General features: G+C 43.4%; 1 long non-coding RNA gene across 2 annotated transcripts in view; it reads left to right on the forward strand.

Moving 5' to 3' along the window:
- Positions 1-598: 598 nt before the first annotated feature.
- Positions 599-12,000, forward strand: part of LOC138641464 (uncharacterized) — a 72,098-nt gene continuing 60,696 nt past the window's right edge. Inside the window, exons 1-3 of one of the 2 annotated variants that reach the window (XR_011313858.1) lie at positions 599-715; positions 901-947; positions 2,563-2,752. This is a non-coding gene — a long non-coding RNA (uncharacterized lncRNA). Of the gene's footprint in view, positions 948-2,562; positions 2,753-12,000 lie in introns of both variants that reach the window. The other variant, XR_011313857.1, reaches the window with a different exon arrangement.

The raw sequence follows: 12,000 nt of genomic DNA on the forward strand, positions 1-12,000 counted from the left end.
GCATGTTTGCCTTATCTTCATCTCTGCTTTTAACCCTTTGTGCTCCCAGAGATAACAGCAGATAACTAACTGGATGTCTGTAAACCTCAGTGTGGGAAAGATAAAGGGGCTGATAACTTGTTTTGTCTTAGTGATGAGTCATTTACATGACATTTAGTGATAAAACAAAGGGAAGGACTTGTTATTACTTCAAGATTAGCAGCAGGTCCCACAATGACTCCACCATAATGATGTAATATATGCATAGACAGAGATTGTCAACTGTCAGCTATGATAAGAGCAGTGATAGACAGGCAGATATCTCTTCCATACAAATGATTGCAGACCATCAGGTCCTGTAGAACTCAAAAAACAAATAGGGGGTAAATAAGTATTTGATACACTGCCGATTTAGCAAATTTGTAATTGTAATTTGTAATCTGTAATTTTTATCATAGGTACACTTCAACTGTGAGAGACAGAATAAAAAAATAAAAAGCAGAAAATCACATTGTATGATTTTTAAATAATTCAGTTGTATTTTATCCAAACAATAGAGAAACTTGGCACTCAAAAAGAACTTTAGCATGGTTAGTTATTTATTCAATTTGCATCCATAGAGACAAAAGTTGAATGTTTTTGGTCCACATCCGGACCTTCATCAGAACAATTATACTGGATGCGAAGAGGAATCCTGAGTGTGTCCGCGCGCATGGAGGGCGACAGAAGTCGTGTGGTGAGTTGACCAAGGCTTCCAGCCAAAGTGCGTTGGTCTGCTACCTGTAAGTTTACATGCAAAATCACCAGTATTTATATCCTGAGCTTTTAATTAATTGTTAACTTTTACATACCCGGGAATGTATCTTCTATGCTGGATCCTCCTTGCTTGTTGTCCGATGGTATCCCGGTTGCTCGGAATAGATCTGTGTGAGGTCTCCCACAGCTCTGGACTGTGAACGCCCATTTTGGTGAGCTGATAGACCCTATCTTTTTTTATCTTGTTTCATAGTTTTATGAAAATGACTAAGAAAAGAGACAAGCTATAGTGTTTGTTCATCTCCATTGGAGAAAGTGGCAACGACAAATACATAAAATCTGGGCTATGTCAGCACTATATACATTTAAAGGCACCCATAGACATTATATTAAAGTCTAACAAGCCTGTCCATTTGCCAGGACCACCTGACACTACAGTGTTTACTATATAATATAGGTGCTTCTAGATTCGCCCCCCTGTAGATGATGAAAAACAGGTCAATTCACACATTCAAGAACTAAGCAGTCAAAGAGGTATCTGGCAATCGTGTACTTCCCTTCACCTATTGAAACATACAATCAGGCAAGTGTATGGGGAAGTCAGAAGACATTTATTTAAGCAGTATGTGTCCTCTATACACTTGTGGTGTATCCACTCGTGCTGCTCAACGAGGCACATTGACCTTTACTCGTAGAGAGTAAAACTGTTTCATAATCAATTCATTTTCAGAGCTGAGAAAGATGTTTTAAGGTAACTATTCACATTAGATTAATATTGTCTGAACCTGTTGATTTCTCTCTACTCTTTCCTGACAAATGATGTGGAGGGGAAAAAAAAGGGCAGACATGTTGAATTCCAATAGCCAATCCTGGTGAGATAAGTCAGAAGTGACAAGCAGCGGCTAAGGGTCTGTGTACAGGGACTGACGTGGGTAACGATTCGACTGCCGATCAGGAAACTTCTAGATCGTCAGTCACTTGAATATCTGTGTACACAGGTAGATTGATGATTTGTACTATGTCGTTCAATACACATAGAATTCCATTGTTCTCAGTAGCGCAAGTGTTGTTTACACAGAACGATGCACCACCGAGAACCCTGCACAAAAGATCACTTCACCCGGCGAAAAACGTTGGCTATCGGCAGCCTGTTAACACTGCAAGATAATCATAAAACAAGAGTGTGAATGCCAGTTTACTCTCCTTTCCCCATTAAAAACTATGTATATTTAGCCAAATGGGGCATGAACATGTATTGGGCAGTCTGGAGTCTGTCTGAGCAATAAAGGTCATTTGTATCTATCACTGGAGACGCATCAAGCCTTATTTTTGAGCTGTAATGTTATAAGTGCCTACAAGACTTTAGCTTCTTTTCTCTTTGTGGCAGCTAAGGATAAAGAACGTTATGTTCCCTGTTTATTCACACAAAATGTCTGACAATAAACATTAGATAATTTCAATGTACGACTGTGCCACACAATGTACTGAATATCCCATTTCATTATTTGCATCAATGTAGTCAGCGCTCATACATACCTTCCTTCTCTAATATCCATTCTTCCAGTGTTTTTGTTGGCATGAGTGGTAAAAGCATATGACGTGATTGAGATCATCACGAAATAAGAAGAATGCTTTTCAAGAAAGTAAAAATAGATTCTACTAGTACATCCATTACAATTGCTTATTACATCCCACATGGATGAATTTGCTAGGTTAAAGACAAGGATAAATTAGTTTATTTCTTGCATAGGTCTAGCCGAAGTAAGTTTAACAAAACTGGTAAAAATGATTTACACAAATGATTCACTTATTCGGTATGGTGTGTAGACGGTATTTCCTACACATTGAAGTACGCCTGCACCGGAGCGCCATTGGGGGACAATGTGAGGATGATGTAGGACCCGTCTTCCAAATGGAGCAAGAAGGAAGACGGCGATTAAAAGAAGCGAGGAGGCACCAGATCAAGACCAAAGACGCCCATCAGACCGGACCACACTGTATGACGGGATTATAAAAGGTATTTTTTGGGTTATGCAGAGGTGGTTAGGCGCTTACCTACATCTTTCTAGAATACTGTAAAAGAGGCATTAGAGGTTGTGGCCATAGTTTATATTGGGAAAACCTGGTGACAGGTTCCCTTTAACATTTCTCCAAGCCTTTCTACTGCATGACTACAATTTCATTAAAATCCACAAATGGGGCTGAGAATTACAGGTTGTTTGCAGTAAGTTTGTGTACAGTAATTTTCACACATACCGTCACCTTAAACTGTCACACTCAGATTTCTACTTAGTCACATCCCATGGAGTCCAAGAATCTGACTGCAATGGGTTGCAGTGCTCCCCCATTCAGACTAGTGGGGCCCCTACTTTCTACCAATTAGATAAAGTGCTGACCTTACCATCCAGTAACTCCTGTTGACCCACCTCTGTGAGCTGTGCAGCTGCCTCAGTGCTCCATGACTGCAGGACATCCCAGACTGTTGGAACCAGGACTCTGCAGCCTCCATCTTGCCTCTTTTCCTGGCTGGGCTGTTAGATGTACTTTGTTGTAGTCACTGCAGCTATGTTTATTGGGTACATCATTTCCCCTCCAAAAAAGGAAGAGAATGTCCAGCTTCACCGAATCCGTAAAAAGAGTTTTCTTTATTCACAGACTTTAAGCATAGAGGATACAGACTTCAGCATGAACCATATGGGTAAGAATCTCAACACGTTTCTGGAGACTAAAGGCCCCTTCACATTAAGCGACGCTGCAGCGATACCGACAACGATTCGGATCGCTGCAGCGTCGCTGTTTGGTCGCTGGAGAGCTGTCACACAGACTGCTCTCCAGCGACCAACGATGCCGGTAACCAGGGTAAACATCGGGTTACTAAGCGCGGCCCTGCGCTTAGTTACCCGATGTTTACCCTGGTTACCAGTGAAGACATCGCTGGATCGGTGTCACACACGCCGATCCAGCGATGTCTCCAGGGAGTCCAGCGACGAAATAAAGTTCTGGACTTTGTTCAGCGACCAACGATCTCCCAGCAGGGGCCTGATCGTTGGTCGCTGTCACACAGAACGATTTCATTAACGATATCGTTGCTACGTCACAAATAGCAACGATATCGTTAACAATATCGTTATGTGTGAAGGTACCTTAAGCTCCATTAATCATGACATTGTCATTATCTCAATGCGTTTCTGGAGACTAAGCTCCCTTAATCATGACATTGTCATTATTAAGGGAGCTTAGTCTCCAGAAACGCGTCATGATTAAGGGAGCTTAGTCTCCAGAAACGCATTGAGATTCTTACCCATATGGTTCGTGCTGAAGTCTGTATCCTCTATGCTTAAAGTCTGTGAATAAAGAAAACTCTTTTTATGGATTCGGTGAAGCTGGACATTCTCTTCCTTTTTTTTTTTTTGGATTTTATACGCCTGGACACAGCGTGTCCGTGCTCCTGAAGCTTGGTTTCTGCATCACGGGTGAGCTGGCTTATATTTCTTCTTTCTAAGTACATAATTTCACCCATATGCTCTCCCATTATAAATATTAAATCAATTAATAAGCTCATCTGCAAAATATTTACACCACTATTATGGTCTATTCACACTCCGCAGTCAGGTCATAGTTTATTGTAGTCATAACCCCAATATAAAGGTAATGTGCCACAGTTTTGCTGTAATTTAGCAATAATTGTTTCCCAATGTGAACATGTTTTTTTATAAAAGTGGCCCTGCGGGTTATAGGTATGGTGAGGGGTCCATGTAATGTGGATGGCCCAAGGCCCCAGGTGCGTGAAATCTGCCACTGCTCCAAAAATATGTGTCATCAACTTGGAAGCTGGAGTGCTTAAAGGTAAAAAATAGGGTTTTATAGTTTGTAGGTCAGAGTAAAGAAGATGACTGGTAGGCCCAGGCACTGACCCACAAAAAGGCCTCTAATATACCAGGACCCCCGAAATCCACCAGAAAAGACCCTAATTTGATGATTATTTAGCGCCATTCACTTGCCACTATGACCTATTTTTTATAAGTTGATTAGCAAAAAAATGATTAGATCTCATTGATTTATTCAGTTTTTCCTGGGTGACCAGAAAACTTCACCCCATGAATAAAAATGGTTGGCAACTAAAAACAACTCAAGGAGCAGAATTAATGAATAGTGAAGTATTCTATTACCTTATGCGGCTAAACGAACTTACAGTACAAAGCTCAAGAAAAAAACAAAATGAGCATATACTCTGTAGTAAGTACATAAGTAAATATTAATGGCACATATAAATAACAAAGGGTACTTAGTTGACACTATTTTGATTTACAAATAAAAAAAGCCATCCCACCGTGACCAGGTGTACCTAATTGGGATAGTCCTATCATTTATCTAGTATTAAGCTCACCTTATGTCAACAGACCTCAATGTAGATAAGGGCAGAGCAGGACAGAGGCCGGACTGTTCAGTACCTGGAGGTGGGGAGTAATATAGAGGAAATGCCTAGCTGAAAAATGGGGCCATTCCCCTGTTTGTACAGAGTACAAGAAATTACAGCAAAACCAAAGAACAGAGCCGGAGCATAAATTGCTATTCGCGCAACGTATAGGAGCGCATTCACACTGTGGCCATTTCACAGACAAAACCTTACAGAAAAAAATACAACAAGGTAACTTTTTCACCATGTTTCCATAAGTTAAATTCTGTAACAAGGTTGCTGTTCTTTTTTTGTTTAATGTAACATGACGTAGTAAAGCGGATCTGTCACTTCTGCTGACATGTCTGTTTCAAGTGAATCTATCAGCAGTTTTACAGGATCAAAACTGATGATAGATTCCTTTTAAACAGACGTGACAGTGATAATCGCTAGATATGAGAGGTGTAAATTGGTTTATACACAACTTTTAGCTCTCTTTTAGCAGTGGGATAAATGCAAAACAGTTTTATTTTGCTTCATGCCGCACCCCCTAGTGCTCCGTAAGGGGTCCTCTCTGCTCCTGACTGATGACTGTAGCAGCTCATGGTTGAACACTAGAGCTGTCACTCAGTTGAAGAGGAGAGATGTTGTGGGAGCAGTGCGTACCGAATCAAAGCTCTATTTTTGCATTCATTCTGCTGCGAAATTAGCGCAAAACATTATATTTAACCCCTTAGTGACAGAGCCAATTTTGTCCGTAATGACCAAGCCAATTTTTACAATTCTGAACACTTTCACTTTATGAGGTTACAGCTCTGGAACGCTTCAACGGATCCCACGAATTCTGAGGTTATTTGACATATTGTACTTCATGCTAGCGGTAAAATTTATTTATTTATTTTTTTCTGTGCCCTTAAATCAGAGAGTCATATCGCACAAAATAGTTAATAAATAATATTTCCCATATGTCTAATATACATCAGCACAATTTTGGAAACCTAAATGTTTTTTATTGGGAAGTTATAAGGGTTAAAAGTTGACCAGCGATTTCTCATTTTTCCAACAAAATTTACAAAACCATTATTTTTAGGGACCATCTCACATTTGAAGTGAGTTTGGGAGGTCAGCATGACAGAAAATACTTGAAATGACACCATTCCAAAAACTACACCCCTCAAGGTGCTCAAAACCACATTCAAGAAGTTTATTAACCCTTCAGGTGCTCCACAAGAGCTAAAGCAATGTGGAAGAAAGAAAAAAAAAAGAACATTTTACTTTTTACACAAAAAATTTACTTTAGAATCATACTTTTTTATTTTTGCAATGGTATCAGAAGAAAATGGACCACAAAACTTGTTGTGCAATTTCTTCTGAGTACACCGATAACCCGTATGTGGGGGAAAGCCATTAGTTGGGTGCATGGCAGGGCCCAGAAGGCAGGGAGCACCATCTGACTTTTTGAACGCAAAATTGGCTGGAATCAAAGGCAGGCACCATGTCACATTTGGAGACCCCTGATGTACCTAAACAGTGGAAATCCCCCAATTCTAACTCCAACCCTAACATAGTCCTGTCCCTGACCATAATCCCAAACTTAACCCCAACTCCAACACCATCCCAACCATAACCCTAACACAACCGTAATCCAAACACAACCGTATCCCCAACACAACCCCAACACAACCCTAACACCAACCTTAACCCCTAACTCCAACACTACAACTGTAACCCCAATGCAAAAACCATAACCCCAACCATAACCTCAACATAACCCTAACCCCAACACAACCCTAACCCATCCCTAACCCTAATGGAAAATAAAAAAAATTTATTTTATTATTTTTACTTAACTAAAGGGGTGATAAAGGGGGGGTTTGATTTACTATTTTTTTTATTTTGTTCACTGTGATAGGATCTAATGAAAATGAACCAATAGGAAAAATCTCCTATTGCTGCTGGGTTGCTGGCCGGCAGATCTCGGTGGGCTTACTGCGCATGCACCAGCCATTTTTTCCCGGAAGAAGACGCCGAGGGCTGGAGCACAGAGCTAGAGGGTCCGGGGATGCCAGAAGTACCGGGGGGGCTCGGGGGATCCCATTTCTCTCTCTGGTATGCTAGATCATATCAGAGGAGAGAGAAATAAATGGAAAATTGGACTGGTGATGGTAAAAAACAACCCAAATCATGTTCTCTAGGGTCTCTGCTACCCCCAACGCTGGGGGGCGCTATACTCTTATTTCTCAGCACCATTAAAAAGCGGAGCTGAGGAATAAGTACCCTTGACTGCCGCCGTTAAAAGGTGTAACAGTGATCATTAAGGGGTTAACTATGTCTCATAGCAATTACTTTCAGCTGTCACTATATAAAGGAGTTGTACCAAGTTTGGAAGTTATCCCATATCCAATGAACTGTTTGACCCCTGATTGTTTCCAAGAGCCAGAGCTCCAAAAAGCCCTGTATAAATAGAATGGGGTTAGATCATTTACAACTCTGCTAAATTCATTCTTAATGGGACTGTCAGAGCGTTTGGTTGGTCTTTGGCACTCCCATAAAAAATGAGTTGAGTGGAGGTGCACATGATCAACCAGCACTTCATTCATATGCAGCTTTTCAGGAGCCCGGTCCTCAGGGTCGGTGGGGACCCACTGAATAGGAGATAATTTAAAAAATTGGTACAACACCTTTAGTATTCCACATGAAATATCTTTTCTTATAACTTTGTACTTATTCCTCTGTATAAAATTATCAATGAAATGACATCTAGATTATTAGATGTGTGTGTCTGTACGAAGTCTGGTACTGTTCAATCTCTGGTGACAGTATTAAGGCCCCTTCACATTAAGCGACGCTGCAGCGATACCGACAACGATCCGGATCGCTGCAGCGTCGCTGTTTGGTCGCTGGAGAGCTGTCACACAGACCGCTCTCCAGCGACCAACGATGCCGGTAACCAGGGTAAACATCGGGTAACTAAGCGCAGGGCCGCGCTTAGTAACCCGATGTTTACCCTGGTTACCATGCTAAAAGTAAAAAAAAACAAACACTAGATACTTACCTACAGCCGTCTGTCCTCCAGCGCTGCGCTCTGCTTCTCTGCACTCCTCCTGTACTGGCTGTGAGCCGGAAAGCAGAGCGGTGACGTCACCGCTCTGCTTTCCGGCTCACAGCCAGTACAGGAGGAGTGCAGAGCACAGCGCTGGAGGACAGACGGCTGTAGGTAAGTATCTAGTGTTTGATTTTTTTTACTTTTAGCATGGTAACCAGGGTAAACATCGGGTTACTAAGCGCGGCCCTGCGCTTAGTTACCCGATGTTTACCCTGGTTACCAGTGAAGACATCGCTGGATCGGTGTCACACACGCCGATCCAGCGATGTCAGCAGGAGTCCAGCGACGAATTAAAGTTCTGGACTTTATTCAGCGACCAACGATCTCCCAGCAGGGGCCTGATCGTTGGTCGCTGTCACACAGAACGATTTCATTAACGATATCGTTGCTACGTCACAAATAGCAACGATATCGTTAACAATATCGTTATGTGTGAAGGTACCTTTAGACTTGTCAAGGGGAATGTCCAATTGTTAATTTATTCATCATTTTCTTGGAGGAATAAGGCCATATTCACACGATCCTTTTTTTCATGCGGAATTGCCGCGATTTTCCCGCTGCGGGTCCGCAGCTGTTTTCCATGCAGGGTACATTACATTGTACCCTATGGAAAACAGGAACTGCTGTGCCCACAATGCGGAAAATCAAAAAAAAAGCCGCGCTGAATAGCTGCGGGAAAAAAGAAGTACCATGTCACTTCTTTTTTCGGAGCCGCAGCGGTTCTGCACCCATTGACCTCCATTGTGAGGTCAAACCCGCAGTAAAACCCGCAGATGAAAAAAATATCTGCGGGTTTTACTGCGGTTTGTGGTGCAGAACCGCTGCAGCAGGAAGTGCGGGGAAGCGGGTGGAAGTGCGTGGGCGGAGTGTGGCTGCCCCCCCGTGCTCCGATCCCGCCCCCCCGTGCTCCGATCCCGCCCCCCCCGTGCTCCAATCCCACCGCCCCGTGCTCCGATGCCCCCCCAGTGCTCCGATGCCCCCCCGTGCCCTAATCTCCCCCCCTTATACTTACCCGGCGTCCCGGTGTCCGTCCGGCCGTCTTCTCCCTGGGCGCCGCCATCTTGCAAAATGGCGGGCGCATGCGCAGTGCGCCCGCCGAATCTGCCGGCCGGCAGATTCGTTCCAAAGTGCATTTTGATCACTGAGATATAATCTCTCTCAGTGATCAAAATAAAAAAAAATAGTAAATGACACCCCCCCCTTTGTCACCCCCATAGGTAGGGACAATAAAAAAAAATTAAGAATTTTTTTTTTCCCCCACTAAGGTTAGAATAGGGTTAGGGGTAGGGTTAGGGGTAGGGTTAGGGTTAGGGGTAGGGTTAGGGTTAGGGTTAGGGGTAGGGTTAGGGTTAGGGGTAGGGTTAGGGGTAGGGTATTTTCAGCCATTTTAACCCTAAAAAACTTCCTAGAAAACACACAGACTCTGCATAGAAAACTGCATAAAAAAAGGATCAAAAAAAGGATCAAAAAACGCATCAAAAAACGCATCAAAAAAGGACAAAAAAAGGACCTGCGTTTTCTGCCAAGAGCTGCAGTTTTTTAAAAAACAGTCCTGAAAAAAAAAGGATGGAAATCAGGAACGTGTGAACATACCCTAACAGAGGACAAGCACAAAGCAGAATTCTAAGAAAAGATGCTCTAGAATTGTTGTATTATTGGGAATACTAGTATCTATATATATAATTGTCTAAGGGTCACTTCCGTCTGTCTGTCTGTCCTTCTGTCACGGTTACTCATTTGCTGATTGGTCTCGGCAGCTGCCTGTCATGGCTGCCGCGACCAATCAGCGATGGCCACAGTCCAATTAGTCCCTCCCCTACTCCCCTGCACTCACTGCCCGGCGCCCGCTCCGTAATCCCCTCCACTCACCGCTCACACAGGGTTAATGGCAGCGGTAACGGCCCGCGGTGTAACGCACTCTGTTACCGCTGCTATTAACCCTGTGTGTCCCCAACTATTTACTATTGATGTAAAAATAGGTCATGTTAAAAATAATAATAAAAAAAAAACCTACTATACTCACCATCCGCCGCCTTTGCCGCTCCTCGCCACGCTCCCGGGACCGCTCCATTGCAAGCGGCAGCTTCCGTCCCGTCCCAGGGCTGGTGTGCGACAAGGACCTGCCGTGATGTCACGGTCATGTGACCGCGACGTCATCATAGGTCCTGCTTACACCAGCCCTGGGACCACCGGAAGCTGCCGCTTGCAATGGAGCAGTCCCGGGAGCGCGGTGAGGAGCGGCAAAGGCGGCGGATGGTGAGTATAGCAGGACTTCCAACGGGCCTTCGGAAGGTGAGTATATGTTTATTTTTTTTTTAAGTCTCTACACTACGTGGCTCTGTGCTGGGCAATATACTACGTGACTCTGTGCTGGGCAATATACTACGTGACTGGGCAATATACTACGTGGCTCTGCTATATACTACGTGACTGGGCAATATACCGTACTACGTGGGCTGTGCTATATACTATGTGGCTGGGCAATGCGTGACTGGGCAATATACTACGTGGCTGGGCAATATATTACGTGGCTGGGCAATATACTACGTGACTGGGCAATATACTACGTCGCTGGGCAATATACTATGTCGCTGGGCAATATATTACGTGGCTGGGCAATATACTACGTGACTGGGCAATATACTACGTCGCTGGGCAATATACTACGTCGCTGGGCAATATACTACGTCGCTGGGCAATATACTACGTCGCTGGGCAATATACTACGTCGCTGGCAATATACTACGTGGACTGTTGTGAATTCTGTGGCTGAATTCACTCCTGTGGTCACAAGTGGTACTGCAGCTTCTGAGCTTCCTCCCTCAGGTGTTCTGGTGAGCTCGTTAACTGCTTCATTACTTAACTCCGCCTGATGCTGCTATCCTTGCTCCTTGTCAATGTTTCAGTGTTGGATCTGAGCTTCTCCTGATTGTTCCTGTGACCTGCTGCTCTGTATAGCTAAGTGCTTTTTGCTTTTTTGTTGCTTTTTTTCTGTCCAGCTTGTCTTTTGTTTTGCTGGAAGCTCTGAGACGCAAAGGGTGTACCGCCGTGCCGTTAGTTCGGCACGGTGGGTTTTTTTTGCCCCCTTTGCGTGGTTTTGCTTTAGGGTTTTTTGTAGACTGCAAAGTTCGCTTTACTGTCCTCGCTCTGTCCTAGAATATCGGGCCCCACTTTGCTGTATCTATTTCATCCCTACGTTTTATCTTTTCATCTTACTCACAGTCATTATATGTGGGGGGCTGCCTTTTCCTTTGGGGAATTTCTCTGGGGCAAGTTAGGCCTATTTTTCTATCTTCAGGCTAGCTAGTTTCTTAGGCTGTGCCGAGTTGCCTAGGTAGTTGTTAGGCGCAATCCACAGCCGCTTTTAGTTGTGTTTAGGATAGGATCAGGTGTGCAGTCTACAGAGTTTCCACGTCTCAGAGCTCGTTCTTGTATTTTTGGTATTTGTCAGATCACTCTGTGCGCTCTGATCGCTAAGCACACTGTGTTTCTGGATTGCCTTCATAACACCTGTCATTAGCAAACATAACAGTACAAGGAGACAAAACGAATGATTCTCAATAGAGGGAAAGAAAAAGTTCTGACATCATTTTTTTTTTTTTTTTCTGCTCTGTGTTCACTTTTTTTTTTTTTTTTCCCCTAGACATTTGGGTGATTCTGGACACAGGTGTGGACATGGATATTCAGGGTCTGTGCTCTTCAATGGATAATCTCGTTATAAATGTACAAAAAATTCAAGATACTATTGATCAGAAATCTATGT

This window comes from Ranitomeya imitator, chromosome 6, assembly GCF_032444005.1.
Source record: "Ranitomeya imitator isolate aRanImi1 chromosome 6, aRanImi1.pri, whole genome shotgun sequence".
NCBI classification, from domain to species: Eukaryota; Metazoa; Chordata; class Amphibia; order Anura; family Dendrobatidae; genus Ranitomeya; species Ranitomeya imitator.